At 69.0% G+C, this 6,000-nt stretch overlaps 1 protein-coding gene across 1 annotated transcript in view; it reads left to right on the top strand.

Annotated features, from left to right (window-relative positions):
- The first annotated feature begins 447 nt into the window (after positions 1-447).
- DRC1 (dynein regulatory complex subunit 1) overlaps positions 448-6,000 on the top strand; it is a 45,196-nt gene continuing 39,643 nt past the window's right edge. The window contains exon 1 of the mRNA XM_073561987.1: positions 448-562. The gene's annotated coding sequence lies outside the window, so the exon portion shown is untranslated. The remainder of the gene's footprint in view (positions 563-6,000) is intronic.

Here is a 6,000-nt window from a genome sequence, read left to right as displayed (position 1 = left end):
TGTGACCGCTGCAGCCAATCACTGGCACCAGTGATCTCACACTTGTTGTGGGATCCTATCCTATGGGGGGAGATATGGACGCGGCAGGAGGACAGGGGGGGATTAATTAGGTGACGGACTGCGGTCTCCGCGGAGTTCATCAGACCAGGCCTTGTTACCATGGTGACCGCACATCCTGACACTGGCGCTCTGAGCGCTCTCCTTCCCCATAGACTGCATTACACAGAGTGCACAGCCTGGACAGGTCATGTGACTGTTAAAGGATTTGTCCAGGTCACCCTCTAAACCACACAAGGCGGCAGCACTCCACGCGACACACCCACGACACGTCACGCCCGCCGTCCTCCTCAGCAGTGACTGTGGACCCGACCCTTGGTCCTCGCCAAAGAAAGAAAAGGACGCCGCGCAAGCGCAGACGAGACCGGTCCACCTGCTCATGCGCGTCACTCAATGCGCTCTGGAAATGGGGGTGGAGTTTCAGGCGGCGCGCTGTGATTGGCTGTACGGCGTCTCCTAGTAACAAGACGTAAACAACGCCGGGAAGATCAGCTGACGGCAGCGGGTGAGGAGATAACCGGTCGGGGACCCCAGAATACCGCGCTATTAACCCCTGGTACCCCGTGAGCCCTGTTACCACAGCGGCTCCATAGTAGCATGTCCCCCTGACTGCGGAGCCGTGTGTAAAGACCCCAGTACCCTCTGCCCCCGCCGTGCGCCCCTTGATCACAGCCTCCCCCCGCAGAGCCCCGGTATAGCTGGGCAGCGTGTGATCCCGGGATACAGAGCCCAATATGGGGGATCCGAGGGTCCCAGCAGCAGCGGCCGTCAGTGAGCAGCGCCCTCTCCTGCAGCCTCACTTTATTACAATATCCATTTAAAAGGGTTTTCACCTGACAGGAGCCGCAGAGTCCGATACCCGGGGGCTTCACTCCCCTCACACACAGCGAGACCCCCGACTGTGACGGGCTGCCGCCATTAGAGATGTCTGTTAGCTGCTATAGAGCCCAGCCTGAGCGAGAGGCGGAGTGTGCGGGCGAGAGAGAGCGGTGGAGTGTGCGGGCGAGAGAGAGCGGTGGAGTGTGCGGGCGAGAGAGAGCGGTGGAGTGTGCGGGCGAGCGAGAGGGGTGGAGTGTGCGGGCGAGCGAGAGCGGTGGAGTGTGCGGGCGAGCGAGAGCGGTGGAGTGTGCGGGCGAGAGAGAGGGGTGGAGTGTGCGGGCGAGAGAGAGCGGTGGAGTGTGCGGGCGAGAGAGAGCGGTGGAGTGTGCGGGCGAGAGAGAGGGGTGGAGTGTGCGGGCGAGCGAGAGCGGTGGAGTGTGCGGGCGAGCGAGAGCGGTGGAGTGTGCGGGCGAGAGAGAGGGGTGGAGTGTGCGGGCGAGAGAGAGCGGTGGAGTGTGCGGGCGAGAGAGAGCGGTGGAGTGTGCGGGCGAGAGAGAGCGGTGGAGTGTGCGGGCGAGAGAGAGGGGTGGAGTGTGCGGGCGAGCGAGAGCGGTGGAGTGTGCGGGCGAGCGAGAGCGGTGGAGTGTGCGGGCGAGAGAGAGGGGTGGAGTGTGCGGGCGAGAGAGAGCGGTGGAGTGTGCGGGCGAGAGAGAGCGGTGGAGTGTGCGGGCGAGAGAGAGCGGTGGAGTGTGCGGGCGAGAGAGAGGGGTGGAGTGTGCGGGCGAGAGAGAGCGGTGGAGTGTGCGGGCGACAGAGAGCGTTGGAGTGTGCGGGCGAGAGAGAGCGGTGGAGTGTGCGGGCGAGAGAGAGGGGTGGAGTGTGCGGGCGAGCGAGAGCGGTGGAGTGTGCGGGCGAGAGAGAGGGGTGGAGTGTGCGGGCGAGCGAGAGCGGTGGAGTGTGCGGGCGAGAGAGAGCGGTGGAGTGTGCGGGCGAGAGAGAGCGGTGGAGTGTGCGGGCGAGAGAGAGCGGTGGAGTGTGCGGGCGAGAGAGAGGGGTGGAGTGTGCGGGCGAGCGAGAGCGGTGGAGTGTGCGGGCGAGCGAGAGCGGTGGAGTGTGCGGGCGAGAGAGAGGGGTGGAGTGTGCGGGCGAGAGAGAGCGGTGGAGTGTGCGGGCGAGAGAGAGCGGTGGAGTGTGCGGGCGAGAGAGAGCGGTGGAGTGTGCGGGCGAGAGAGAGGGGTGGAGTGTGCGGGTGAGCGAGAGCGGTGGAGTGTGCGGGTGAGAGAGAGCGGTGGAGTGTGCGGGTGAGAGAGAGCGGTGGAGTGTGCGGGTGAGAGAGAGCGGTGGAGTGTGCGGGCGAGCGAGAGCTGAGAGCGGTGGAGTGTGCGGGTGAGCGAGAGCGGTGGAGTGTGCGGGCGAGAGAGAGGGGTGGAGTGTGCGGGTGAGAGAGAGCGGTGGAGTGTGCGGGCGAACGAGAGCTGAGAGCGGCGGAGTGTGCGGGCGAGCGAGAGCGGTGGAGTGTGCGGGCGAGAGAGAGCGGTGGAGTGTGCGGGCGAGCGAGAGCTGAGAGTGGTGGAGTGTGCGGGTGAGCGAGAGCGGTGGAGTGTGCGGGCGAGAGAGAGGGGTGGAGTGTGCGGGCGAGAGAGAGCGGTGGAGTGTGCGGGCGAGCGAGAGCTGAGAGCGGCGGAGTGTGCGGGCGAGCGAGAGCAGTGGAGTGTGCGGGCGAGAGAGAGCGGTGGAGTGTGCGGGCGAGCGAGAGCTGAGAGCGGCGGAGTGTGCGGGCGAGCGAGAGCGGTGGAGTGTGCGGGAGAGCGAGAGCGGTGGAGTGTGCGGGTGAGCGAGAGCGGTGGAGTGTGCGGGCGAGAGAGAGGGGTGGAGTGTGCGGGCGAGAGAGAGCGGTGGAGTGTGCGGGAGAGCGAGAGCTGAGAGCGGAGGAGTGTGCGGGCGAGCGAGAGCGGTGGAGTGTGCGGGCGAGAGAGAGCGGTGGAGTGTGCGGGCGAGCGAGAGCTGAGAGCGGTGGAGTGTGCGGGTGAGCGAGAGTGGTGGAGTGTGCGGGCGAGAGAGAGGGGTGGAGTGTGCGGGCGAGAGAGAGCGGTGGAGTGTGCGGGCGAGCGAGAGCTGAGAGCGGCGGAGTGTGCGGGCGAGCGAGAGCGGTGGAGTGTGCGGGCGAGAGAGAGCGGTGGAGTGTGCGGGCGAGCGAGAGCTGAGAGCGGCGGAGTGTGCGGGCGAGCGAGAGCGGTGGAGTGTGCGGGCGAGCGAGAGCGGTGGAGTGTGCGGGCGAGAGAGAGCGGTGGAGTGTGCGGGCGAGCGAGAGCTGAGAGCGGCGGAGTGTTTGGGCGAGCGAGAGCGGCGGAGTGTGCGGGCGAGCGAGAGCGGCGGAGTGTGCGGGCGAGAGAGAGCGGTGGAGTGTGCGGGTGAGCGAGAGCGGTGGAGTGTGCGGGCGAGCGAGAGCGGTGGAGTGTGCGGGCGAGCGAGAGCGGTGGAGTGTGCGGGCGAGAGAGAGCGGTGGAGTGTGCGGGTGAGCGAGAGCGGTGGAGTGTGCGGGCGAGAGAGAGGGGTGGAGTGTGCGGGCGAGAGAGAGCGGTGGAGTGTGCGGGCGAGCGAGAGCTGAGAGCGGCGGAGTGTGCGGGCGAGCGAGAGCGGCGGAGTGTGCGGGCGAGCGAGAGCGGTGGAGTGTGCGGGCGAGAGAGAGCGGTGGAGTGTGCGGGCGAGCGAGAGCTGAGAGCGGCGGAGTGTGCGGGCGAGCGAGAGCGGTGGAGTGTGCGGGCGAGCGAGAGCGGTGGAGTGTGCGGGCGAGCGAGAGCGGTGGAGTGTGCGGGCGAGCGAGAGCTGAGAGCGGCGGAGTGTTTGGGCGAGCGAGAGCGGCGGAGTGTTTGGGCGAGCGAGAGCGGCGGAGTGTGCGGGCGAGCGAGAGCGGCGGAGTGTGCGGGCGAGAGAGAGCGGCGGAGTGTGCGGGCGAGCGAGAGCTGAGAGCGGCGGAGTGTGCGGGCGAGCGAGAGCGGTGGAGTGTGCGGGCGAGAGAGAGCGGTGGAGTGTGAGGGCGAGCGAGAGCTGAGAGCGGTGGAGTGTGCGGGCGAGCGAGAGCGGCGGAGTGTGCGGGCTAGAGAGAGCGGCGGAGTGTGCGGGTGAGTGAGAGCGGCGGAGTGTGCGGGCGAGAGAGAGCGGCGGAGTGTGCGGGCGAGAGAGAGCGGTGGAGTGTGCGGGCGAGAGAGAGCGGTGGAGTGTGCGGGCGAGAGAGAGCGGTGGAGTGTGCGGGCGAGAGAGAGCGGTGGAGTGTGCGGGCGAGCGAGAGCTGAGAGCAGCGGAGTGTGCGGGCGAGCGAGAGCGGCGGAGTGTGCGGGCGAGAGAGAGCGGCGGAGTGTGCGGGCGAGCGAGAGCGGCGGAGTGTGCGGGCGAGAGAGAGCGGCGGAATGTGCGGGCGAGCGAGAGCTGAGAGCGGTGGAGTGTGCGGGCGAGCGAGAGCGGCGGAGTGTGCGGGCGAGCGAGAGCGGCGGAGTGTGCGGGCGAGAGAGAGCGGTGGAGTGTGCAGGCGAGCGAGAGCTGAGAGCGGTGGAGTGTGCGGGCGAGCGAGAGCGGCGGAGTGTGCGGGCGAGAGAGAGCGGTGGAGTGTGCGGGCGAGCGAGAGCTGAGAGCGGCGGAGTGTGCGGGCGAGCGAGAGCGGCGGAGTGTGCGGGCGAGCGAGAGCTGAGAGCGGTGGAGTGTGCGGGCGAGAGAGAGCGGTGGAGTGTGCGGGCGAGCGAGAGCAGCGGAGTGTGCGGGCGAGAGAGAGCTGAGAGCGGCGGAGTGTGCGGGCGAGCGAGAGCGGCGGAGTGTGCGGGCGAGCGAGAGCTGAGAGCGGTGGAGTGTGCGGGCGAGAGAGAGCGGTGGAGTGTGCGGGCGAGCGAGAGCAGCGGAGTGTGCGGGCGAGAGAGAGCTGAGAGCGGCGGAGTGTGCGGGCGAGCGAGAGCGGCGGAGTGTGCGGGCGAGCGAGAGCGGTGGAGTGTGCGGGCGAGAGAGAGGGGTGGAGTGTGCGGGCGAGAGAGAGCGGTGGAGTGTGCGGGCGAGCGAGAGCTGAGAGCGGCGGAGTGTGCGGGCGAGCGAGAGCGGCGGAATGTGCGGGCGAGCGAGAGCTGAGAGCGGTGGAGTGTGCGGGCGAGCGAGAGCGGCGGAGTGTGCGGGCGAGAGAGAGCGGTGGAGTGTGCAGGCGAGCGAGAGCTGAGAGCGGTGGAGTGTGCGGGCGAGCGAGAGCGGCGGAGTGTGCGGGCGAGAGAGAGCGGTGGAGTGTGCGGGCGAGCGAGAGCTGAGAGCAGCGGAGTGTGCGGGCGAGAGAGAGCGGTGGAGTGTGCAGGCGAGCGAGAGCTGAGAGCGGCGGAGTGTGCGGGCGAGCGAGAGCGGCGGAGTGTGCGGGCGAGCGAGAGCGGCGGAGTGTGCGGGCGAGCGAGAGCTGAGAGCGGCGGAGTGTGCGGGCGAGCGAGAGCAGCGGAGTGTGCGGGCGAGAGAGAGCTGAGAGCGGCGGAGTGTGCGGGCGAGCGAGAGCGGCGGAGTGTGCGGGCGAGCGAGAGCGGTGGAGAGTGCGGGCGAGAGAGAGGGGTGGAGTGTGCGGGCGAGAGAGAGCGGTGGAGTGTGCGGGCGAGCGAGAGCTGAGAGCGGCGGAGTGTGCGGGCGAGCGAGAGCGGTGGAGTGTGCGGGCGAGAGAGCGGTGGAGTGTGCGGGCGAGCGAGAGCTGAGAGCGGCGGAGTGTGCGGGCGAGCGAGAGCGGTGGAGTGTGCGGGCGAGAGAGCGGTGGAGTGTGCGGGCGAGCGAGAGCTGAGAGCGGCGGAGTGTGCGGGCGAGCGAGAGCGGCGGAGTGTGCGGGCGAGAGAGAGGGGTGGAGTGTGCGGGCGAGAGAGAGCGGTGGAGTGTGCGGGTGAGCGAGAGCGGTGGAGTGTGCGGGCGAGAGAGAGGGGTGGAGTGTGCGGGCGAGAGAGAGGGGTGGAGTGTGCGGGCGAGCGAGAGCTGAGAGCGGCGGAGTGTGCGGGCGAGCGAGAGCGGTGGAGTGTGCGGGCGAGAGAGAGCGGTGGAGTGTGCGGGCGAGCGAGAGCTGAGAGCGGCGGAGTGTGCGGGCGAGCGAGAGCTGAGAGCGGTGGAGTGTGCGGGCGAGCGAGAGCT

This window comes from Dendrobates tinctorius, unplaced genomic scaffold (genome assembly GCF_039654945.1).
Source record: "Dendrobates tinctorius isolate UK_male_01 unplaced genomic scaffold, ASM3965494v1 ptg000332l, whole genome shotgun sequence".
Classification (NCBI taxonomy): Eukaryota; Metazoa; Chordata; class Amphibia; order Anura; family Dendrobatidae; genus Dendrobates; species Dendrobates tinctorius.
This window is presented reverse-complemented; position numbering and strand designations above follow the sequence as displayed.